The sequence below is a fragment of the Polyodon spathula genome, chromosome 2 (assembly GCF_017654505.1).
Source record: "Polyodon spathula isolate WHYD16114869_AA chromosome 2, ASM1765450v1, whole genome shotgun sequence".
Lineage (NCBI taxonomy): Eukaryota > Metazoa > Chordata > Actinopteri > Acipenseriformes > Polyodontidae > Polyodon > Polyodon spathula.
In genome coordinates this window covers 41,740,450-41,768,078 of record NC_054535.1, presented here as the reverse complement: position 1 = coordinate 41,768,078, position 27,629 = coordinate 41,740,450, and the positions used below count along the sequence as shown (strand labels likewise).

The window sequence follows — 27,629 nt, the reverse complement described above, 5'->3', positions numbered from 1 at the left end:
AATAGTCATTATTATTATTAATAATAATAATAATACAGCACCTTTCATAGTGGACCACCTTCACAAAGCGCTTTACAAGATACAAGACTAGGGTGTGTGAACTATGCATCAGCTGCAGAGTCATTTACAACAACGTCTCACCTAAAAGATGGAGCACAAGTGACTTGCTCAAGGTCATACAGTGAGTTAGTGGCCGAGCTGGGATTTGAACTGGGGATTTTCTGGTTGCAAGACCATTTCTTAACCACTGAACCACACAGCCTGTGTTAGTAAAATAAAAAAATAAAAAATAAAAATAAAAATGTTTTTTGTTCTAAATTACAGATTTTAAAAAAATCCTTTCAATAAATAAGTTACTGTCACCTTTTGTAAAATTGTGTATGTGCAGATCATATACTTTTTGTGTTCCTTGCGCAAGAAGATGCTTATTGACAAAATACGTTATTTTCTAGCTGAGGTGGATTAAATTATTTAATGCAAAGTAGGTTAGTTGTTTTCAGCTAGGTTTACAGCTAGGAGAAGATGAATGATGTCAGCAATGCAAACCAATGCAAACTCAGCAAAGATAATGTTCAGCTTTTGAATTTCTGACCAAGACCTTGCTGCTGCACTGCATGTGTGCTCAAAACACTACTGTCTATGGTGAACATAATAAAGGCTAAGGCCAGGAGTACTGTAACAACTTGAATTCAGTTGGGAGGTCTGGCCTACTGCAAAAGACAGACAAAGCAGTGTAAGCATGGTATACCCCATGAAGCTAGAACTTTCAACAGCCTGCTAAGACATGTCTGAGCCCACAGTATCACCTATGAATGCTAGCGCAGAGGATCCCAAATCAGCCCTTTACACCATCTCACTGTCAGTTCCACGTGCTTAGCCTCAAGTGACTTGAATGCAACCCAATGCAATTAACGCAAAAGAAGGATCCTAATTTAGAAAGGAGATGATAAGTAATGTTGTGGAGTTTAAGTCCCAGTTGCAAACCAGTTCCAGTCAAACTACCCAGTGCATTTACCTGTTGCCATCATAGGAGTAGTTCCCACTAATGTGTTACAATGTGGTTTGCTTACTAAAAAAATAATGTAGTGGTGCTCAATGTTTAACTGTAAAAAACAACTATATTTCCAGCGATTTAATCCCAGAAATATTGATTTAAAAAACGAGGGGTTGGGGAACAATACTTTTCACCAAACTGTCTGTGATCTGAAGGATAGAGATTGGGTTATCAACTCTGTGGGTACCCAGTTAGCTGCTGAGAAATATCAAAGACGCAACATCTGTTTTTCTTTTGAGTTTGTGAGTCTTGGCCCTAACGTTTTCGTTATTGTTAAATTGCACACATTTGGAAGAGTTTAGAGACTGATTATTCTTGATGGGTTTTTTTAAGAAGATATACAAGCCTAGTTTATTTATTTAATTATGTATTTCTTTTTTATACTTTAGCATGACAGTAATTTCTGTGTTTTTACTATCACTTAAAAAAAAAATTCTGGGGGACTGTTTATATTCTTATCACTTTTTTCAGAGCATCTTTTGGGTCCTTTCTGCATTAATCAATAAGGCAGTTGTTTCTTATATGAAAACATCTGGGATTTAGACTCAGTTCTAAACAGATGGATAAGGCCTAAAAAAACCGCCATGATGTTTATTTAAATGGAGGGTGTGAATGAAATGTCAGTCTTTATTAAGGGGAGAGTTCTTTTAAGTCATGCATTGTGCTTTGGTCATTTTCCTGCCGGGAGACGGGAGGGTGGGTGGATTCATTCCTTTAAAAGTGCCTCAGCTTATGGATTATTACTAAAGCAATATGGTTATCATCTGGTGGTCCCCCCACATATTCATTGAGCTTTATTTGAAGAATATGAGAGGATGTGAAGAACAAACCAGCTTCCTCAAAAGCTGGGCCTCAGATGGTTTGTTGTTTCGTGTCATAGTCAAGTTAAAGAGAATAACTTTTTTGGTGCTGGGCCTATTGACTGATATACAAATGGTACCCTGAGGTGTTCTGACAGGTACAGAAGTGACACTTAATATCATAGTTTGTCTTGTTTTACACTATAGTAAGTATATATTAAGTTATAATCAAATGTAATCCATAGTATGTCACAAGTAAAGCAAGTTTGGAGGAACCATTGCACATAGTCTTAGAAAAAGGCTGAGAATTGAATATGCTTGGAGACTGAACTGCTACCTCACCCTGTAAGAGGTGGGTGGTCGCTTAGGGCAAATCTGTGTTGTAACTTTGCTTTATTGCTAAATTGAAAGGGACATGGATCTGCAGTAATCAGACCAGAGCATTCCCTAAGAAGACCACTCCTGTTAGAAACATAATTTGTACAATTCTGTCCCCATAACTGCTTCCTTCTCTTGTGACTATATGTTTCTCCTCAGGACTGCCCCCCGGACTCGGGTGATTTCCGCGCCCAGCAGTGCTCTGCCCACATTGACGACCGGTACCAGGGGCTTTATTATGAGTGGCTGCCTCTTTACAATGACCCCGAGAACCCTTGTGCGCTCAAGTGCAAGGCTAAAGGGACATCACTGGTGGTGGAGCTGGCACCTAAAGTACTTGACGGCACCAGGTGCTACACAGAGTCATTGGACATGTGCATTAGTGGCGCTTGTCAGGTAAGGGATTCACTTCAATGTAATATTTAACTTGAAGTGGCATTGTCAGACAGATATTTGACCAATAAAACAAGGGGTTCTCCTCTTGAAAATGTTTATGCATTTTTATTGCATTTAAGTTTGCTTAATTGACCAGGTTCAAGTTGGTGTTATGAACACAATTTAATACAGTATATTCTCAGTACAAACAAAATGACTGTTACTCAAACTTACACAACTCATTTTGATACAGTGGCGATTACTTTCTATAGAAAAAAATGGACAGCTGAAGATCAATAACAAGATTCTTTTTGAAGGCACATCTGTTTATGAATCATACAAAACATCACAGATAATTTCAGATTGTCTGTCCACTGAATTTTCTTACATTGTGTACTCTTCTCTTATCTGCAATTCCCTTGTGTCACTGTTTTGGTTTTCTTTTGGGTTATCCAAACACACAGTTGCCTGTTTACAGAATTAGCTTTTCCTTATTATGGATCTAACAAGTACACAAGGGTAGAAAAGCATACAGTTCTTCTGCTGGAAAATTGCTTTGAAGACCATTCCCATTCTCTTAACAACAGATCAAAGATAGTGTCTTTCTGTCCTATTAATCTTGAGGTTCCTCCTTGTCTGTTATGTAAGCAGCATTCACAAGATAAATACTGGATTTTTTTTTCATTGGTCAAAAATGTTATTGCTTTTATGTAAGTTAATAAGTTGTGTTTGTGATCTCTTGTGTCATCTTATGGTCCCAGCGATAGGGTGTTGTGGGTAATCCACTGACAGACAGGAAGTTGAGGTTGAGATGTCACACGGGCACCCATGATTTATTTACAGTAACAATGACTGCTTGACTATATACTAGAAATGGTATGCAATTATACAACAAGTAAAAGCCAAGCAATAAACAACAAAAGCCAAGGCAAATAAAACTCTGATCCCAGGTCCCAGAGGTTTGGCTTCTTTTCACAAAAGACAGGTTTGTTGTCGGGAGGTAGCGTGGATGGTGCTGGTCCTTGGCTTACAGCATGGTGGTGCTCGGCTGCGATTCCTTGTAAACAAACATAGCTGGTGGCGCATCTCAGTCACAGCGCCTGGCTCTCTAATAACAAAACAATGTACAAAAACACAAAAGAAAAATAAACAAAATACACAGCATGTGATATATACACGTGCAGTACCTCTGCCTGCCACAGCCCCCTACACCCAATGTACTATATTAATTTATTATAAAATATGTTCTTTTCAGCTTATTTGCAAAACTGCACTGGTTCTGTGCCATCAAGATGTGCATATATAGTAGCTAGTCGATATTAAAGTAGCATTTTAAATGCTTTTTACATTTCCCTTACTATTTTGTGGTGTTTGCAATCATTCTGAGTGGTTCTGGCATATATTGCTTCATTATTGAGTGCATACAACTTTCTCTCAGTCTTCCTTTACTTGGATTTGAACTTGTCCCGGAAATGAACAGCTTTCCTCATTCCATTTAAATCATCTGCCAGCACCAGTGTTGAAAAGTCACATGTGATATGATTTGAATGGAATCAGGATGGCTGTTCAGCCCCTACACTTAGAATGCTATAAACAGCCCAAAACAAAACAAATTTAAAGAAAAAATATAATAACGATAAATACTGGAACATTAGAACTCCACTACTTTCTCTTTGTTTTCCTTTAATTATCCATTTCAGATTGTTGGCTGTGACCATGAACTGGGAAGCACCGCGAAGGAAGACAACTGTGGAGTGTGCAATGGAGATGGCTCTACCTGTCGGCTTGTCCGAGGACAGTATAAATCCCAGCTCTCAACAAATAAAAGTAAGTGATAAAAAATACCCTCAGCTTATGCCTTAATATTTTCCTTCTAAAAAATGTGTAACATGTTTTGGATAAAGCTGTAACCGTTTGTTATGCTTTGGTGACCTGTATTTTATGGTATGGATTAGGATGAACCTGTTATGAGAGAATGTCTATTGTCTATTCCACAGAAGCCAACTGGCCAAAAGTGGCTTAAATTCAGGGTTAGTTTTCCCGGCAGTACCTCCACAAAATGTGTCCACGTGTTGGTCAGACACACTCTTGGGAATAAAAAATGAGTGGGTGTGTGGCAGGCTGGGAGTGGATTTTTGCAGTTCAAAAAAAAATAACAATTTTATTATAAATAAACAAAAATAAAGTGCACAAGGGCAAAATAACAGATACTCAAACATAAATAAAGCAAAAAAAACAAAACTTACAAAATAAAGTTTCCACGAAAATGTTGGTCAGACACCTCCTTTTATATCAGGTGGCTGGGCGCTGATTGGGAATAAAAAACCCCAGCCACCTGAACATAATAAACCCAGGCAGGCAGGGGAAGTGCCAATTTAAAAGGGCAGAGCTTTGCTCTGCCACAGGGTGATTTTTGAAAAATCGACTTGTCTTGCATAAGAAATGTAGGGCCGTATTCAGTAAAAATGGTGGCAATTTCCAGCCATTAAAAAAAAAAATTACTTGGCAGTATTTAGCACATGATGTATAAAACTACTGCCTTGTTATTTTACTGGTCAGTAATGGTTTGTGATATGATTTACCATAACAGATTGTGACAGAGAGATTGTATCTAATCAGTTGTCAGAGGTATGCTAATTAGCTCTGTCCCCTACTTAAGACGTCACGTGCACAAACCATCTGCACCATCCCTTTTGGCTGCGGGATATGTCTGGAGACAGGTTGTCTGAAATAACAAGACGTCAGGTTAAAAAAAGTACAAATACATTTCACACACACACACACACACACACACATATTTATAGTGCTCAGTTCATCTTAAATTTATAATCATTGCGCTGAGATAACATTAGTGTATTCTCTGTACATTAGCCCATGTCAAAATATAAATCTGCACATTAGGCATAATACAGATATGGCCAAAAGTTTTACATTACTGTATAATTAACCAACTTTGCTTCATAGAGTCAAATGAAACCTGCTAAATAATGTTACATTAACATATTGAATTACCGCTTTGTCGCTTTCCATATACTTAACAAAAACCTGACAAAAATAACAAAAATTGACATTTCGAAACCTAACATGAAAGTCTGTACTACTATTATGGCTTCCGGTAAACTTTTGCAAAATAGTTTTGCAATTTCTTTGGTTACGTGTTGTTAAATAAAAGATCAAAATTATGTTCATATGTTTTTTTTTTTTTATTGTCTCAATCCTAAAGTTCTAGGTGATGCAAAATGTTTGTCTGCAGCTGTACAGCACAGTAGCAAAATCAAGATAACCCTAATTCCTAGCGTTACACTAAATTGATTATGATCAGGGACATATCAGGCATATCAGAATGTACAGTATAATGGTGTCTATATAGCAAGGGACTCCTGTACTAAAAGATGCTGGACGCGAGTGAGAGGTTTAGAAAACCTACATTCACTGTCCCAGTAACTCGCAGTATTAAAATAAGACGTACTCGTCAACACAGATCAGCTGTTCGGAAATACAAGTTTCTGTGGCTGAAAAAATATGGCAGGAGATGGCTGATCAGGTTAATGCGATTGGTACTGCAAAAAGGGAGATCATAGACTGCCAGAAGCACTGGCGAGATGAACGTCAGATTGTAAACAAAACTGCAGGGTCTCCTCACTCTTCTGGATAATTTTCCAAGGTATCTCCCTCCTCTTCATGTAAAGTTCACACATACACACCAGAGCCTGGCATTTTCTTAGAGCAACGGATAGTCTACAAACATGTTTGTAAGTAAACTATCCTGTCATTGGATAATTAAACTTTTTTATTTTCACTATTGGCTTAAATAATGTTCCTAAACACAGACATTACCCTAGGAAATGATACCATTAAGACACATCTCATTCTCTGCCTGCTCTGAAGTACGTGCTAATTTTGACATAAATTAACGGCACAATACAGAGAATAATGTGCTAATGAGAACACTGGTCTCTAAGGGCATGTTATTCTAATGTGATTATGAGTGAAGTTTTCTGACAGTAAATAGCATTTATGCATCAGTCAATGAAATACTGTCATGTTAAACACTATTACTGGCACGATCAAGGAGACGGTAAATTTTGTGATATAGGTGGTAGTTCTTTGTGGTTACCCAATGCAGTGAATCTGTTGTTATGATACATAGTAGTTATTCAGCCTACATTTTTTTTTTAAAGTATGGTATGTTTGTTATGATTACTTGGGACCAATAAAATGTATTTATTAGTAATGATTCAATTTCCAATGTAAATATATTATAAATGTGAAGCTAAAGAGACACGCCAAATACAATTACGCACAAAACGTGGGGATTGTATTCTAGAAACATTTGAATACTTTATATACGTTCTTAACTAATGTCTTCTGTGCCAAATTAACCAGGCTCAGTCCGTGGAGTGGACAGACACGTCTCTGTTGTTTTCCCTACTCAAATCACTCAGCTACAGGAGATCCCCTACCTAAGCAAAGCTTGTCATCTTTTTGGCACAAATTTTTAGACGTAACAATTGGTAGAAGAATCTTTAGTAGAGACAATTGAAACCTGTCCCATATTTGTGAATCTGTCATGCCACTAAGCCGAAATGTTATCACAAATGAGTGTAAGAGTGCAGTTGCAGGCCAGCTTAGTTTTGTTCACACCATCATCACCACACAGTAGCAATGCTTCAATGCCACTGGTAGAGTTGCCGATCAGCTCTACTCTAGACCACAGAGTGGAACTTCCTGATCACTTCCGGGAGGCAGAGATTTTTTCTTACACCAGACTGTTGTCAACATGCCTGTAGTGTATTTCCCCCTCCAATACGCCTTAGACATTGTGGAGCATCATCGCTGTGGTGGAGGAAGCGTCACGGAAACAAATTATTTTGGTTAAAAAACAATAATGTCCTGACCAACCTGATCTTCAGACCTGTTCCTAACTGGACACTTGTGGGATGAGCTCTACGCTGGGTGAGCTGGCATGGGTTGCAGGTGGAGTGGAATGCCATTCTTCTTTGTCAGATTGAGGGGCGCATTCAAGCCACTTTGCTGCATTTCCTAACCGAGGACACACCCAGTACTGAATGCAAGTATGATTTTCAAAAGCACCATTTGCATTTTCATAACTACCTGTAGCAGAGCGAATTCAGAGCTGCTATTTGGAGCGACATTTACATCACGACCATCATCAACAGCAATTAATTAGCCAAATCATTTCCTGTCTAGGTTACAAATGGTTCTGATGCAGCAGTTCATGTTCTTACTAAAACCAAGATGGCCAGCATGGTACCTTGAACTGCCAGCACTCTGAATACAGTATATCTAATCTTTGTGTGCCAGAGAACAAATGCCATGACATCATACACAATTGATGTTGATGTTGCATTCCTTATGGGAAGCTCTGCTGGTCAGTCTATAGTACTGGTTTCTTCCTTTAATATTGCCTCAACTCTGGTTTGGTTTCTGACCGCAGGAAGTCATTCTTATTTCTAAGTGATCCTGGACCTTGATTTAATATGCTAGCAATACAGTGTTCCCACATTCAGTCAAATAGAACCCACTATAATAATAATACAGAATGTAGACATTTTGTAAGTTTGTTTGTGTAATTTCTGTGCTATTAAATCATATCCCCAGTTTCACTATGCTGTAGCGCATATTTTCAAGTGGTTTACTGGTAGTAGTATAAATCTTTAACCAGTTTCCAAATGCTTGATAGTTTGAGAAACAATAAACAAACAGTTCCTGATCACACCAGTGCACAACATATAACTGTATGTGACATTTTAGTTTTGAAAATTGCTGCAACCTGACCTGAAACTGTTAATAAAATGGGGAAATGTACACAAAATGTATAACAGATTTACTTACAGTGTGACCTGTTCATCGGTTATGTTTATACTTTCAGTCCATGTAACATACATTTGTATATACCAATTATTGTGATGTGTCTCACATACACAATGATATGTATTTATTTACCCACTCTTTTCTAACTCATCAGCATACTGGTTTTCAATTTCTAGCAGGATTATGAGGAAGTACTCCCCACTTCATTCTCCCACTTCATTCTGGACCCTGGCTTCTAGACTGTATACTCTAGGTTATGCTGACCTCATTTTTGTATAGAACATTCTGGAAGGTGTATACTTGCTTAGGGTGTATGTAACCTACAGAACATACCAGTTTTAATATTGTAGTCATTGATATACATTGACTCAATTTCTTTTTACTGTTCATTCAGAGTCAGTGTTGAAGGTGCTATCACCCCCAGCAGTCATTGTGTCAGAGCACAGTAGACACCTAATGCAGACGTACCAAACTAAACTAGGTGATTGTTTCCTTTTTCTCCTCAGTGGAGGACACTGTCATTGCGATCCCGTATGGAAGTCGACATGTCAGACTGGTGCTGAAGGGACCTGATCACTTGCGTAAGTAATAGCAGGCATGATCAGGATACAAAGTGTTGGGCGTGAGAAGAGGATGTTTGTCCCATCATGCCTCAGCCTGTGTTTGCACACTTTTTAATATATTCTATACATTTATTCATATAACGTGTCTGTTTTTGGTAGAGGAATGGCAGCTGCTGATTTTATGTTTAAAGTGGTTTGCTGCAATCTTCATTTTCTGTGAACCAAAATATCAGGTGGTTTTCAGGCTTTTTTTTTTTTCTTCGTTATTTTCTGTGGGAAATATTAAACATGTTCGTCCAATGAAAAACACATGCAAACCGCACAAGTTATACAAAAGGCAGTGTAAATCAAAACAAAATGAGACTACCAATGCTAGCTTGTCATTTTATATGTGTAGGATGATGCATGATTCTTGAAAATACTTCTAGTTATTCAGTTAAACAAGGGCCATTTTTTAGTGGTTGTTAAGTAACCTGGAAAACATAGAGATACCTCTGAAATCTGAACCACATCAATATAATTAAATAATACTATCGAAAATGTAAACATTAACATTGCAAAACAATCAATGTTAATGTTTAAACAATCAAGTTAAATAGAAATACAAATGCCCATTCCCTTTCCTCGTCCTCTGTTGAATTAGTATTTATTGCCACTGCCTAGGCTTATTCAATTGTTTTAACAATGCTAAGTAGAATATGTTTTATCCCATATGGTAACTCATTGTCATGTTAGCTGTAAACACACTATAGTAGCTGATCTAATTGCACTATAAAGCCAAGAGAAACATGTAGAAATTTAAATGTAATTAAATGAGGTTCGGGAACTAAAGCTTTTAAATGGTCTCCATGTGCTTTATCCATTTTCCTGTATTTTGAAGATTGTTGCCAAAGGTTTTGGATCACATTTAAATTGGCTCAGTATATGTTCTTTAATCAAAATCTGTAGGTCAAGCATTAAGAGTTTGTTGGTTTGTGTCATGCTCAAATTGCATCTGTTGTCTGTATTTTGTTGTCTGCCGATTTGTTAACTTTACATTACATATAAAACTTGTCTGTTTAACATTTCACCTTGCTTGTTGGTGCGAAGCCTATTGATGCATGGTTACTGAGTTAGTCTTTTAATTTGCACTAAAGCCATTTTCTGGAATTGCGTGAGCCGATAGTAGCGTATTAAGGTGCTGCTGTATCTCTGAAATAGGTTATGACTCATACCTCATTGCTGGTTCCCAGTAGGTTCTGTCACTACCCATCCCACTAAATGTATGTGTGGCAGGGTAGAACAGAGCCCTGCACCTAAATATATTATTTTGGGGGTTTAAGAACAGGTGATTGAATGTATTATGATTTAAAAGAATGGTTTATTGGTGTGGTGTGAGTTAAATGTGTTATTGTGGGTTTAAAAATGGATTGCTGGCAAATTTATTGGTTGGGTTATGTCTCTGCCAGACAGCTTGTGAGCATGCGTGCTCGGCAATTAGTTATTATTGATAAATTGACTGTCGGCCATGCAAATTAAACTCTTGTGCAAAATGTGGTAATCTCCAGATTAATCAATTTATTACTAATCTAGAGATGACCACATGTATACAAACCCGCGGCTTTTGTTGTTCAAGGTGGGTGTTCGAGTAGGAGGAACGTGAATGAGAAACGGAAGAAAGAGAAAAAAAAAATATAAAAACAATTGCTACGCTTGTTTTAGGTGGCAGTTATTTTGTGTTGCGAAATTTGTTTTTGTAAACACTTTTATTTTGCTCTGTGAGCGTTGTTGTTGTTTATTTTATTTAAAGTAAAAACACGCACCACCCGCAGTCCTCTGTCTCTGTCAGCTTTCTTGTCCGGGGACGTCACCATTCATCCGTCCTGTCCACAGTATGTCAAACTCATTTTGGAATTTTTAGATTTAGAAACTAAAACGCTACAAGGTCTGGAAGGAGAGAACAGCCTCAGCACTGCCGGGTCTCACCACATTGACAACACAACTGTGGACTTCCAGAAGTTTCCAGACAAGGAGATACTAAGGATGAGTGGCCCTCTTGGTGCAGACTTCACTGTCAAGGTAAGAATATGTGTATGTATGTCTAATACAGGGGTTGGAAAACTTGGGTATTGGGGAACCAGCCAGGGCATGATTGATTTAACATGGCTAGTCTACAAGGGGTTTTAAATCATTTTAGAGGAATACATAACTATTCTTCAATGACTGCCAGTATATGGTGGATGAAATGGGCCAGAACATTATCACTTTTGAAGTGTTTTTTCTTGGATATGTAAGCATATGCCAGCTGAGATCATACTATAGGCACTCTATCAAAGTGTCCACTGTATGTTCTCTTTTTTTATATCGCAGAATGCATGTGCATGCTATATATTGTAGCCATATTGTGTCAACCCACTATCATGCTCCTTTCTCATGATTGTTGCTACATAGTTGCATACTGGTCTTGTACATCTTATGTAGTCTAGTGTTTCACATCTCACATTACCACAAACATATGCATTAATTTCAGACTAGGGGATTTTCTTATTTGACTTACATACTCAATTAAGGTATAATACAAAACAAACACAGTGACTATAGTAAGTATTCACCCCCCCCTTGGATGTTTTCACAGTTTGTTGTGTTACAACCTGAAATTTTGATGCATTTAAATGGGATTTTTTTTCCCATTAATTTACACAACCTACTCAACACTTTGAAGAGGCAAGAAAATTTTTATTGTGAAACAACAGTTAATGGAAAAAAAAAATAGAAATGTCTTGGTTAGATAAGTATTCACCCCCCTGAGTCAATACTTGGTAGAACCACCTTTGGCAGCAATTGAGCTGTGAGTCAAAAGAGCTGTGAGTCTTTTGGGTTAAGTCTCTACCAGGTTTGCACATCTAGATCGTGCAATATTCGCCCATTCTTCTTGGCAAAATTGTTCAAGCTCTATCAAGTTGGATGGGGATTGTAGGTGGACAGCAATCTTCAAGTCTTGCCACAGATTCTCAATTGGATTCAAGTCCAGACTTTGACTGGATCACTCTAGGACATTCACTTTCTTGTTTTTAAGCCACTCCAGTGTCGCTTTGGTTGTGTGCTTGGAGTCATTGTCCTGCTGAAAGGTGAATCTACGTCCCAGTCTTAGGTCTTGTGCAGACTGAAGGAGGTTTTCCTCAAGAATTTGCCTGTACTTAACTCCATCCATTTGACCATCTACCCCGACAAGGTTCCCAGTCCCTGCCAATAAAAAGCATCCCCATAGCATGATGCTGCCACCACCATGCTTCACAGTAGGGATGTTGTTACCTGGGTGATGTGCTGTGTTGGGTTTGCGCCAGATATAACGCTATGCATTTAGGTCAGATAGATCTTTTGCCACATCTTTTCAGAGTCTCCCACATGCCTTTTTGCAAATTCCAAGCAGGATTTTACATGGGCTTTTTTCAGAAATGGCTTCCTTCTTGCCACTCTTCCATATAGGTCAGATTTGTGGAGTACCTCAGCTATTGTTGACACATGGACAGTTTCTCCCATCTCAGCTATGGAACACTGTAGGCCTTTCAGAGTTGTCACTGGTCTCTTGGCGGCTTCTCTGACCAATGCCCTTCTTAACCGGCTGCTCAGTTTGGGAGGATGGCCTGCACTAAGCAGATTCTGGGTGGTGCTGTATACTTTCCACTTCTTAATGATCGACTTGACTGTGCTCCAAGGGATATTCAATGCCTTTGAAATCTTTTTATACACCTCAACCTGATCTGTGTCTTTCCACAACTTAATCCTGGAGTTGTTTTGAAAGCTCCTTGTTCTTCATGGTAGTGTCTTTGCTTTGAATGCACTAACCAAATGTGGGACCTTACAGAGACAGGTGTATTCAATCTGAAATCATGTGAACCACTTTTATTGCACAGATGGACTCCATTTAACTTACTGTGTGAATTATGAAGGCAATTGGTTACACCTGAGCATATTTAGGAGTGTCAAAGCAAAGGGGGTGAATACTTTAACTAATGAGCAATTTTCAGGTTTTTATTTTTAATTGGTTTGATTTTTCAACCTCCCCCTCCCCTCCCATTTTTCACACATTGAAAGTGTTGAGTAGGTTGTGTAAATCAAAAGAAAAAAAAAACATTTAAATGCATTAAGATTTCATTCAAACTGTGAAAATGTCCAAGGGTGGTGGTGAATACTTCTATAGGACTGTGTATATATATACAGTACATGCCGCTTATTAGCAACCTCTCGAATGTTGTTATTAAATGAAAAGCCACTTTTTCAAGTGTATGTATATTGAAAAACGATGTATACTATGTAGACGATGTCTTGGTTCATTACAGATTTAAAAAATAAACACAAGAAACACCAAATATCACAACAAACAACTGTTCACTAACACTACACGGATGTGTAAAACAAAAAAGTATACACAGTACCGTATTGTGCACATAGTACTACAACAATATACTATCAATATCATTAGCAGTAAACAAACTCGATATACAAGACTTACATTTAATACAGAAGCATCATTTTAAAATAAGTTGTTGTCCAATGTTTGTTTTTGATTTTTTATGATTCGCCACTTCCAGCTGTAAATCACTCTCAACTTGCATGCAGCTTCATAGCAATGCAGGATACAACAGATTTTGAGATGCCAAACCTTTCTGCTACCCGTACTTGTTTAGCACCGGGTTCACATAGTGCCTCCAGAATCCAAACTTTATCGGCTATAGAATTCTCGGCTAAGGAGAATTCACCCATAACCAATACATCATCAGCAAGAGCATAAAACCTCTGTGTACTATTCATTCTTGTCGCTTCTTTTTGTTTCGGCTGCTCAGTCAAGCGCTGGGAGGCTGAAACGTTAGTTGACGTCTTACAGCCTGGAGGAAGGGCTGCCATCAGCCACAGATTTCCTGAGGTTTCCTCCTAAAAAGAATTTAAATATGTGAGTAGGGTGTTTTTCCTTACCTGAGTGCTGAGTGGTTTGTATTTAGTAGTTCTCTCTCCCTCGGTGCAGTCGTGCTCTAGAGGACAGGCCATGTCTCAGCTGCTTATTTTCATTAAATTCAATATTTGGGGGTTATTTGGCGAGTGCCACTGTGGAGAGCGTTAAATATTTTTCATTATTCACTCATAGTTTGGAGATCTCGTCATTTCAGGTAGAAGTGGCAACAGCCACTTTTTATCTGCAGCACCAGGATACATGTATCTGTTCGTGTTTTTCTAACCGGCCTCATGCAGGTAGCCGTCGGGCACCCATGGACGAGGCCTCCGGCCAATTTTATCGTGCAATTGTGGGTTGCGTTAATTATTTATTATTCTCCATTCATGGTTTTGCGGGCTCATCTTTTGTGGGGAGGTGGCTCATAGCCACATCCTATCTGCAGCACTGGGATGCATGTATCTGTTCATGTATTTCCAGCCGGACTCGCGCAGGTAGCCATCGGGCACCCATGGACGAGGCCTCCGGCCAAAGTTGTATTTCACTCTGGCCCTGTGCGCCCTTCACAGTCATAAATCATCTGCATTTGCAGTTGTTATCATCATCATTCATTCACTGCCATTCATTTAAGAGGATTCTCCATGCTGAAAATGTTAACATTTATTATACACACAACAAAACATTGTCAAGTATGACCAGTAGGCTATATCACTTAAAAGCGTGTCCATCTCCAGACCAGCTTCACCTGCAGCCATCATTTTGTTTTACCAGCACGACCATCTAAAATGCAGGTTTACCAGCTTGGCTATTTACCAGCTTTGCCATCTCCAATCCAGCTTGATCAGCAACAACCAGATTGTTCTAAGCTGGTCAGTGCTGACCTTTCTAGCAGGGACATGTCCCCCTGAGTATTTTAGCCTGTCTATGACAGTAACTGAAAAATAAAGAAATGTGTTCACTTCCCCGGAATTTTTATAGAGGTATCTTCCCTGGCATTTGATTTTCTACGTCCTGGCATTTTATGTATATACTTCACTCACTGCCATTTTATGCACAAAATAAAGTTCCCTGGAATGATTTTGTATATATTTCCCCTCCCACAATTTAAAGACAATAAACACCCATTACATGAAAAGCATGCAAAAGCAATGTGTGTGTGCAAAATATATACGTCTCCTCATATTGTCCCCATATTGTTCACTTGTCCACCAGGTTTTTAAAGTTAGTGGCCAAATGGCCACGAGAATACAAAGTTGCTTTGTCCCACCCTGCTTGTACCCCACGAGGATACATCACAGCTGTATTTTATTGGAGCACTATACAGGCCTGGAGAATCACCCTGGACTGCATCAATTACCTTTCCGTGGTTATCCAGGGTCACCCCTAAAAAATAGGTGGTTGATGCAACCAAGGGTGATTCTTCAGTGCTGTAAAATAGTCCAATAAAACCCAGATGTGACTTATCTTATTCAGAATCGTATCTGTAACACCTGTGGCAGTGTTTCAGCAGATTTCATATTTGTATCATATTTCTTTTTTTGGTTGAGTTTCATTTGACATAATGCAAAACATATTTCTGGACTGTATGCTGTACATGCACCTTATACAATACAAGCACACTGAAATACAATAGGTTTAGTCCTTAATGTATATAAACTAGCATAGTTTCATCAACGCTGACGCTGCAGCAAACTGTTTTAATATCGCTGGGCTTATGGACCAGTGTTTGATGGTCTAGTGCTGGTTATGGTGGATTACAGGGTACTGTTGCAATTACTTGGAACTCCAGGCATATAAAACAATACACAGTACAGGTCTCTCGTGTGAGTTAAGGGCTGCATGTTTCCACAACGCTTGGATTTTAAGTGTTGCATTACAACAGTTTAACTAAAACACCTGTGCACCTGCATTTGTGTGTGTTCACGTCACATTCCGACCCTCAGTTAATGCATTGTTGGAGGTCTGATAAAGAACGTAATTCTAGCAGCTCACCAGGTGGATGAATTGGCCCGTTTCTTTCAACTGATTTAATCCATTAAACTATAACTAAATAAACTGGCATATCAGGGTAACTTTAGGTACCCGTAACACATTGCAGTGAAACAGTACTGTCCTTTTTTTTGTGGGTTTCTGCTAAAGTTCTAGTTGAAAGGAATAAATCAGTTGCAACTGTATAATACAAGCAAGAAACAACTAGGTTGCATGTATTATTTATTTATTTATTTTTTGTGTGTTTTCCTTAAATCACTGCAATGGCTTCCTGTTAAATTCAGGATTGGTTTTGAAATTTTGCTTACTAGTTATAAGGCCCTTCATGGTTTGGGGCCTTTATATTTACAGGAACTGTTAGTGCCTTATTGTCTTAGTTGCACCTTGAGATCAGTGAATGCTGAACTATTGATAGTTCCATGAAGTCATCTAAAATCAAGAGGCACAAGGGCCTTTTGTTGTTATCCTCCCTGCCTTTGGAACTCCATCCCGAGTAATATCAAGAATGCTGGCACAGTTGAATCTTTTAAATCAAATTTAAAAACATATTTGTTTGTGATAGCTTATTTTTGAGCGGGATTGATTAGCCAATGGCTTTTAAAAGTTTTTATTGTAAATTGTTTTGTATTGTATAGTTTTGCATTTTTAATACTTTTGGACATTTATTTGTTTTGTATTGTATAGTTTTGTATTTTTAATACTTTTGGACATTTATTTGTTTATTTATTCTTTTCAGAAAATGTTCCTTTGCCTTTTCATTCAATTCTCTCACTTCTGATTTAGGCCCTCCTATATTTTTTTGTTTACCCACCCTTAAACGCAGAGACTCTATAACAATAAACTGTATTGTCTTCTAAGTTTTCTTGTCAGGGCTCGCTTTTAGGGGAATTGGGGAAGACCTCATTACCACTAATTTTGTTATCCCAAATTAATTTTGTTATCCCAGCCCTGTAAATAACAGAGATGACTTTTGTCCCCAGTGCTGCTAACTGAGCACTTTTTCACAAACGAGAAATTTTTTTTAAAAACAAAAAACTGATTCACTCAGCGCTAAGTTATTAATATTAATTTAATCAAGTATGTTTTTTGCTGCTCCAAAACCTTGCCAAATGTCCTTTTTGAATTACAGTATCTTTAGTAGGCCAGTAATGAAAATATATTGAGGACTTTATGAATCAGCAGTAGGATTTAAAAAGAAAAAAAAAAGATGTCTAAGTGACGAGTTTGAAAGTACTGTAAGAGGCCAGTTTTAACAGCTGACTTCATGTCACTTTTAAGGAACCGATATCACTTGAGCACTCACTTTGAAAGACTAACTGGTTCATGGACATCTTGACTGGCATCTCCTCTCAGGTGTGCATCATCCATGGCAAAATATTAGCCGGGGAATCTGGCAGTAGAATTTCACTCACCTTCCCGGCTACAGGATTGATTTTTAAAAGCATGGTAACTTTTAGAAACTCTTCCTGAATTAATTCCAAAAGCAATTTAACAAATTATGTTTCATGTAAATTTACTTTACCCGAAAAGCAGAGGAGGACATACAGTTAAAATTTTAAGTTGAAAGCAGTCTTTAACGAATTAATAAGCAAGTACGTTTTCTCAAAACTGTCCTTTCTTATTACCGAACCCATTTACTGGCTTTTAAAAAGTTGACCTAAATGAGTATAAACAGCCAATTTCAATTCTCAGTACATCTGGCACCTTTTAAAAGCACTTCATTAAATGTAGATAGAGGGGACAAAATAAGGCCGACAGTTTGGAAGTGGATCAGGCACCTACATGCATAGATTACACCGCGTGGCTTTCCCCACACTGAAAAGGGAGATAAGTATTGGAGCAGACTAACAGTATGAAGGGTTACTGCTCTAATGCAGTCCCTCCCCCCCCCATTTCCAGGCCTTAGGAGGCATTTATCATGTCTTATTCCTTACAGATCACTCTCTCTAATTTGTATACAACCATTATGTTTGGGCAGTGTGAGTGTGCTTGATTTAATTTTTTGCGGCAGGTGTTCGCCGCCTGCTTTGTCCTGTGGTATTTCTCCAAGGAAATGAAAGTCACTTTCATGTGTCAGATTAGGGTTTTTCACACGTGTGAATTACTTATGTGTTTGCCACGCAAAAGCAGACAGATGATTCATGAATACCTAATACGCAGAGATGGCCTAGATGCAGTGCCTCATACTGACACCCAAGAAGCAGGCCCAAGTAGTTGTTTTCTTTTATTGATTGGGTGGGCCTCTTAATTACCTTTGAACCTTTGTTAAGATGCATTAATTCAGTGTTTTGCGAGTGCTTTCCTGTTGCTTAAATGCAGTTTTTATGGTCTAGTGCTGGCAATGGTTTTCAGAGCTGCTCTATTTATTCAGAACTCTAGTACGATAATAGATTGTAAAAAAAAAAAAAAAAAAAAGGCCTCTCAAGTGATTGGGTTTCTATATGTCTAGAGTTGGAGATTTTTTCAATTTCTATAATATTTGGTGTATAAATCTACTTTTTTTGGCTGTATGGTACTGTGTGGCAGGACATAAGCCCTAAAATGTCAATAGTGTGCGTGTGGGCAGCAGTCCAGATAAGCTGCTTAGCTGGTGTTTTTTAAAACCACAGGTGCCTATGATATTAAACAGATATTAACTGTTTTTATAACTTAGAACACACACATGGTTGCACAGTAGTTCAAAGTAATATTGCAGTTAAAATGTAAGGCTCTTTTTAAATGCCTATCCCATTAACATTAAAGATTGTACAGTATTTATCGAGATTACTCATGACTTCAAGGTAATGTTGCATTTTACCCCTTGAAAATACATTTTACTAGCAATGGCAGGTGTGGCCATTCCCTAATTAGATAATTGAGGGCTAACTGGGGAGTGGGGACATGTAAAAAAAAAGGAAGCAAAATTGTTTGGTTGTGAGTTTGTACAGTGATTTTTGTACAATTTTTGTAGTGAAGGCGAATGCCCAGCCTGTTTTGTTTTGGCCCTTGTGCCGTGTTTATTTGTTCCTGTGTTATGTTTGTTTTTGTGTAATAAAGTACGCAACAGCACTTTAAACCTGCACCTTTCTGTTGGTAGCCACCCTGGACCGTGACACTACCCTGTCACATGCTGTATACTCAATGTCTTTATAATGTAACGCAGGTCATTTTGTGAAAGCATGTTTTACTATTGTATTAGAGTTTACTTTTTATGCTTACAATTTAGAAATGTTCTTAAAAGAAAGTTCATTTGATAAATCCAATTTCAAATTATGAATTGGCATAAAGCTAAATGTTTTTATTTAGATCTAAAAAAAGTAAGGTAATTTGTCCCTCATTGCAATCCTCTCTGCTCGTAACCTTGGGGTCATATTCGATTCCACCCTCTCCCTTTCTGACCATATCTCGGTCGTAACACACACCTGCCGTTTCCACCTATTCAACATCCGCAAAATATGCCCCTCAGTCTCTTTCTTGGCTACCAAACTCCTGGTCCACTCTTTCATTTTCACCTGGCTTGACTATTGTAACTCCCTCCTCCTTGGTCTCCCCATCTACGCCTTTACACCACTTCAACAAATTCAAAATGCTGCTGCCCGTATTATATTTAACCTCCCCCATTCCTTCCACACTTCCCCTCTCTTCCTCCAGCTACACTGGCTCTCTGTTTACCACTGTTGCATGTTCAAATTCCTTACACTAATATATAAATCACTCCATGGGCTTGCCCCACCTTATCTGACTGCACTTATTTCCTATTATATTCCTCCCCATCCCTTACGCTCCCAATCACTACATTTCCCTCTCTGTTTCACCCTCGCCAGCTGCCCAATCCCGTTTCCGTTCCTTCTCTCTACTTGCTCCCCTTCATTGGAATAAACTCCCATTCAACATAAAACAGTCACCCACTTTACGCAGTTTCTGCTCCAACCTTAAAACCCATCTTTTTTGCCTAGCCCATCCTACCCTTACTGCTGGCACCCGACCTCCTATTCTGACCTTGCCTGTCCTACCCTGACCTGGCCTCTGGCCCTTGCTTTCATATAGCTATTAATCTCCTCACCCTCCCCCAATATTCATAGCCTCTTCATTCACCCATTTTTCTCATTTTGAACATAACTCTTAAAACTTGTGAAGCGCCTTGGTTAAAGGCATTATAATAAATGCTAAATAAATAAATAAAATAAATAAATTTACATGCTTTTGCAAAAGGCTTAACCCCTTTTTGTGAAAAGACTGTAATCATCAGTGCAGTTAAAACAATGACATTTGATGCCTGTAAATGAATCCAATCTGGCCCCAGATATCACAACTCTTTGGAATAATACATTTTGTCATTACTCAGAGTGGTTTTAAATTAAAACATTCTGACTGTGGCAGCTAAATTACTATCGCTGTTCAGGATGCTTCATGGTTTAAAGTTGACCAATATTTCATAACTGATATGAGGCGACGTTACATACAATTTAGAATAATGTTGGACTGGGGCAGCAGGAAGGAAGCAATTGCACATTCCATTTGTATTGAAAATGAACATCTTTTACTTTGAAGTCGTCAAAGAATTTAACCCCTCCCATGGCCAGTGACTTTTGCTTTGATCCTCAGGGTTTTTCAAGGCCACACCATTGTGTCAGCCAATCGGACAATTGTTGTTAGTTTTCATAAGATGTCTTGTAGCCAAATTAACCTTATAATTCAAGCAGCAGAGGCACGTCACAATCGGGAAAATGTGGAACCTGTCCAGAGTGGGGAAGAAGTGAAGGGTTTCAGCAGTAGTTTTATTTCATTTTTTATAAATGAAAATACAGGGGCTACAGTAACTTGTGTAGGAGTGCTTAAAACATATTTTAAGTGCCCTAAAATGTCATTTTAATAGATGTTTTACATTTTCACATGTTTACAGTGTTTGTAATCATTCTGAGTCGTTCTGGGTTCTGCTGCTAAAATAGATTCACACTAGTCACATACATCTGACTACATTATAGACCACAGGATTTTCTTATTTTGCCTACTTTACCAAATTTTGGCAAGCCACTGTAGTACAGTATATAAATAAAGACAGTGATTATTATCTAGCCCCCAAGTATCAAAGATTGTAGAGCCAGAATTTCCTTAATGAAATACATCTGAGAAATGTGCAAAACATTAACTCTGTTGAAAGAAAATAAGTTGTTGCAGATGTTACTTATAAAAGCCAATAAAAAAGGTCATGAATGCAGACTCTTCTTTTAAAAGTTGAAAATAAATAAAAAGAAAAGACAAGGTAAAGGAATTGTGTGCTCTCCAGTGATGCCAGGCAGACTGAGAATTCTGTTCTGTATGTTCTGCATCAAAGTGGCAGCGACTTTCCTAGAATTCCCAAACAATGCAGTTTTATATCTGATGTCACCAAACTTTGAGGGAAAGAGTTTTTATTTCAGTATTGGCTGGTAACTCCAGGTACCAAATTGGATATCATTTTTCATTGACCATGCAGGGCTCTCTGGATCTAGGCAGTGATCATGAAGATTATTTTTAATATGAGGCTAGAATTGCTGGAACAGCCTGTTTTATTACTGACTAACAACGAACATGGAAAAGAGAATTTGGGGTCATGAAATCTAATGGGTTTTCTTTTTATGTAACAGAACTAATGAACGTTTTATTAGCTTTTTAAATCTTTTATGACAAATAACTTGACCAGCGCATCAAAATATTGTTTGAAATGGCTAATATTGATCAACGTGCATATATTTTTGTGCACTGATGCTGTACAGGTAACTTGATAAACTGACTAAAAATAAAAATGAGTCTTCTGCCTTATCTAAATGTTGTATATATATTTTTTTAAACTCTGGCTAAGTTTTCTGGCCTCATAATTTTGGAAATATGTGTGCTTCATTATCCATCATTATTATCCTGATTGATATTCCAGATCCGTTACATTAGTGCCTCAGATAGCATGGTCCAGTTCATCTTCTACCAGCCCATTATCCATCGCTGGAAGGAAACAGATTTCTTTCCATGCTCGGCCACTTGTGGTGGGGGTAAGGGACTATTTTCAACTGCTAATTGTTGTGATTTATTCTTTACTTTTACAGATTTCTTTTATGTTACTGTTTATCTACCTAATATATAAACAGATGTTACCATACAAAGAAAAAGACAAGTGAGGCAGTGGGTATTATGCTGTAGTTGGAAGGCTTTGTAGTGCAAGTGGCATTAAGGGGGCAATAGAAGTTATGAGCTTACCACTTTATAACCAGTTCTTTACTATAGGGTCACCTTATATAGAGGGAGCACTGTATAAAACATTTAGAGACAATTCTAAATGGTTAATTAAACTATTAAGAGCCCTACCTGTTATATATGCTATGATGATTAAAGGACATTTTTACTCTCTGTCACTGGATTAGCATTCGAAGATTTGAGTAATTTGTATTCAATTTACTACCATACACCTTCATTTCAGGTAATGAAGATACTCAAGAGAGCTCAAGAACCCATAATCAGGTGTGTCCAGTACTTTAAATTGAACGTGTGTGTTTCAGGCTACCAGCTGACCTCCGCTGAATGCTTTGACCTGCGCAGTGGACGTGTGGTAGCTGACCAGTATTGCCACTACTACCCTGAAAATGTCAAACCCAAACCAAAGCTACGAGAGTGTAACATGGACCCCTGTCCAGTCAGGTAGGTAGACAGTTCTCGTAAATACTAGCATTATAACTCTTAAAAACTAAGGGCAATTGTAGGCAAATGCTGCAGGTGTTAGCCTTAGCAATCTTAAGTGGAGCTGTTACAAAGTACCTTCTAAATACTGCGTTGCTATAAACTTTGATTTACTCCATTACTCCAGCTACTTGAATGATAGTGACTAAAATGCACTGCTAATTTAGTGAAACTAAAGTTTCTACTTCCACAGTATATCATTCAAGCTGAAAACCATTGATAGTGTCTCTTTAATTGTTGCTGATTGTGATACATGAGGTAACTTGTGCAAGCTGACATCAATACATTGATGGTCTAGGTACTGTATATATGTTTGTATAAAAGGTGTAGAGCCATGTACTGTACTGTAATGTGATCATTTAGTGTTTATTTTGTTGTGTATACCTTCTACTCAGAGGGTTGGCATTATTGTTCCTAACAGTGACGGCTACAAGGAGATCATGCCCTATGACCTCTACCACCCCCTACCACGGTACGTACAGCAGCCAATCAATGTGAAGGAATACCAGTCTCAGCAGTAAACAGCAGTTTTACAAGAAACAGTCACGTGATAATATGAATGTCAGTTTTTTAAACAAAATGTATATTTTAAATCTTAGATTCAGGGGATTATGTTTAATAATTACCAGTACAACAAGTGTAACATATTTAGATTTAAAAAAAAAAATCTCCAAATTGTGATATATAGTAGAACCTCATTTATCCGCGCCCTGTTCATCAGTGACTTAAGTTATCTGCGGCTCCCTGAGGAGTTTCCTCTCTAAAATACAGTACATTATTGCCAATGTAGACTTAATGCCCGCGGTGCACACACACACGCACACGCACACACACAAAAACACAAGCTAACCCAGGGGTTCCCAAAGTGTGGCCCGCGAGGACATTTTGTAAAGTCCCATCCCATGCAACCTCTGGAAATTGGCCCTTCATCACCAAAACTTTGGGAACCCCTGCTCTAACCCATGGAGTCGACGTGAAGACAGCAGCCCTACAGATGTGAGGATTCATGTCTTGGTATGAACAGCAGAAGGATTCTGTAAAATGAGTTCTCCTATGGCAGTTACTTAGTGAAGCCTAGCAAACATAGTTTGCCTCACTGAAAAAAACTATGATGGACTTTCTTAAGGTTCAAAAGAAAGACATGCAGCAGTGAATAGTTTTTTTCTTTTTTTTAAAAAAGCTTTTATGAAAAAAATAAACACTTCTGTTGGTGCATATTTTGTTGAAATGTAAGACACAATTAAATTACACAGCAGGCTTGTTTATTTGAATATGTAATTACAGGCGTTCCTTCATAAATGTGCAAAAAGATGGCGGAGAAAAGAGGGTTCACACATACTGTATTATAATGAGATGTACTAAAGCTGCCGACAATTGCGACATTTACAATTGCATCAATTTGTTAACAATCTTTGAAAGCACATTTCCCAGTCCGCTATTTCTTGTGTATTGCCAATTGTGCTCAATGCATTTTGCAGGAGAACACCCAAGTATCTAATTTTCATTAAAGTCGGGGTGTACTTACTTATAATCCTTGGAAACAAATTTCTATGACATTTCTGGTTATCTCAGCGTGTTCGGAGCAATAAACGTAACACATGTGCCACTAACCCCTGCAACTCATTCTGAGTATCTGTATAGGACCATGCTCTATTGTGTGTTATAATATATATATATATATATATATATATATATATATATATATATATATATATATATATATATAATAACAGAATTAAAATAGGTAAAATGACAGAACAGAATGCATTGCAGATATGATGTTTACATTTAACAAAAACAATGTTATTTTGATTCTTGCACCCTTGCATGCATAGACATTATCCCCCTGGCACCTGCGGTAGCAAACCACAATTCAACTCCTGCTTTTTATTTGAACAATGTCACGCAACACTCACAATGTATGCTAGAGATCTCACTAAGAACGCAACAGATATTAAAATTAGTATATTGCGGCTCTTTTCATTAACATATTTTCTCTTAGTACATACGACAAAATGTATACTTTGCAAACTGTCGCAACAAAAATGCAAACTGCAGTATGTTTGCGCTGTGACTGGCCCATCTTACTACATCTACCCCTTAGTGTCTTATGATTTTGTAGCTTTGTTGTATTTTTGTTTGCAATATATATTTCTTATTAGTATTTTTTTTTTTGGTAACAGAAAAAGCTAAGGAAACTGGTTGGAGGTGTATCATTTTGAAAAGATTTTGCTAGGAGTATCGCTGCCAAATTAAAATAATTTAAAAACATTGTTCTGTCTGTGTAATATATTGTATTGCATGCATCTCCAGTAAACGCTAATTTTGGTTTACGTTACTAGTTTATTACTAATTTTATTCATGCATTTTAGTCACACGCAATGTCTCACCAAGCACGCGGATAAACGGAGTTCCACTGTGTGGCTGCAATTTTAGGGAAGGCAAATTCTATTACTAATTGGTAAACCATGAAGTTTCAGAACATGCATTTGAAAAACAGGTTCTACAGTAAATTGTGATAATTTATTATAAATATTAACGCTAGTTCAATTAACTGTCAGCCCCTACTTGTTTACAAGGGGAAAATTCAGAACAGCAAGTTTGTTCATGTGCTTTGCAGTTCAAGCGATTTTTTTCTGCAGTCTAATGCATGCTAAAAGTATCTTATACATGTTTATTTAATTGTGAACGACTTGCATCGATCATTATATCTATTTATTCTACGAGAATGAAAAAAAAAAAAAAATTGAAGTAAAACATTGTTTTTTTAAATTATTATGATACTAAAATGAAAAGAAAAACGCAGGTTTTGCAAAAATACTTAAAGTCTGATGTTTTCATTAGAACAAATTCAGAAAGCTTATAGGCTAGCAGAAGAGTTAATAAACATACAAGCACATGAGACTGGCCAGCAAAGCGTTGTTTGTAATGGGCAGTGTTGTTTTGTCAGATGGGAGAGCAGCCCGTGGACGGCTTGCTCCAAAACTTGTGGCGGGGGGATCCAGAGGCGCTCTGTGTCCTGCGTGGAGGAAGACATTCAGGGCAACATAACCCCCGTGGAGGAGTGGAAGTGCATGTACACCCCCAAGATGCCAATCATCCAGCCCTGCAACATCTTTGACTGCCCCAAGTGGCTTGCACAGGAGTGGTCCCCGGTGAGTCACTTCTGAGAGACTTTCAATCCCTAAACACCACTGTTAATTACAGTATATATGAATTGACTGGCCAAATAAATACAGAATGGCCTTAAGTGGGTAGGAGTTTCAGTGATTTGGACCACTGTATCAAGTCTATTGCTTGTCACAATACACTGCTCACAGCTGGAGTTTGGTCTGCCATGATTCTCTTATGACAGGAGTTGCTTTCCGGTGGCTGTTGTCTGAAAATGTTGTCAGGCCAGGCACACCTGAGATGCTGTCTTGAATGGCACCAGAAAATTCACCAGACTTAAATCCAGTGTCAAGTAACGAAACTTCTATTTATTAGTTTATTCTAGTAAAGTATGGATTGCTAATGGGGAGCATTGTTTTAGCAATGCATAATTGTACAGTAATATGCAGTCATCAGGTTTTGAAACGTAATTGTGAATAAAGTGAATGGCAGTCACATGGTCTCAGTGCACGTTGGCTGTACATTATTTATGCAGTTTGCTGCAGTTAGTATGTGGTACACATTTACAAGTAGGCAGACATGTCCTTATTCAAGATTGGACAATATACACTTACTAATGAGCCCAAAAAGTCTTATTCCTCTTGCCCGGTGTTTCAATAGGATCAGTCTCAAAATTGATGAAGAATATATGAGTCATTCTGGAGAACCGTTAAATGATCACATGACCTTCCAGAACAATGCAACGTAATGTATTTCTTACAGGCGAACCCTTAACATCTTCTCTGTTTTAATGTTTGTATGTAGACTATTCACATCTATACATACCATAAAAATTATGGTATTTCCAAAGTACATATGTGGAAATGCAAGAGCAGGACTGACTAGGGCATTGGGCCCTACTCACTTAAGTATTTTAATGGTAGTTTTAAGGAGTGTTTTATCAGAAGCTTTCTTTAAGCCCTTTTTGTTTCATTGAATCTATTTGCAGTTTACACAACCTTTTTCAACAGTTTTAGTGAAAGTTAGGTATATTTTCATTTTTCAAAATAACTGTTTTAACACCCTTTCAAGTCCTGAATTATCTGTCGAAATTAAGATATAATTAAAAATGGAATTCCTTTATTGAGTATACAGGAGAATTGGGTCAAAGCATATTTTTTAAATGTATTTATACACTGGGACCTGGGAGTCCAGTCAGGTTCCAACGTGATTTTCCAATGGCATATGTTAACATACTGAACTAAGATAAAGCAGACTTTGAGGAAAGGGTTAATGTCTGTAAACACTCGTAAGAAAACAGCTTTGGGGTGGGGTTGGGAGTGGGGGGAGAGAACAGGCCTTTTAAATTAACCTTTCTAATAGGGGTCATTATTTTAAAATTATTTTATTACAAACTAATATTTTGATAAAAATTCTCCCAATTTTTGCAACTGTTCAATATAGCTTCAAATGCCACTTATCATTATATTTTCCATTATATGCAATATTTGCAGTTATTAAAAAATAAAAATAAAAATAATAATAATTTTAACACGTTTTACTCTCTTAAAGGATGTAGAGTTGGACAATATTCTTATGAGCCCTCATTCCCCTGGCCATTCTGTTTAGTACTTTGTAGCAGCACCAAAAAGGCATTCTTCAGACAAAAAAATAAAACACACATAACCTTGTTTTTATAAACCTTGTTATTTTGGAAACAAATTTAACAGCAGAGGTAAACCCCACAAATAGATAACTTAAATAAAAAAAATAACAGTAAGCATATGTGCTCTTTTTCATTAAAATTCAACCTTTCCTTTATTTTTTAACAGTAAAAAGAGGGGGTGAATATTCAATTGAGGTACTGTACAATTGTGCACCCTAGCAGCTAGCCCAGAGGGTTCCCTGTTTGGCATTAATGGAAGGTAAAC

General features: G+C 37.8%; 1 pseudogene; it reads left to right on the top strand.

The window, feature by feature from the left end:
* Positions 1-27,629, top strand: part of LOC121296558 — an 84,134-nt pseudogene that overhangs the window by 20,760 nt on the left and 35,745 nt on the right.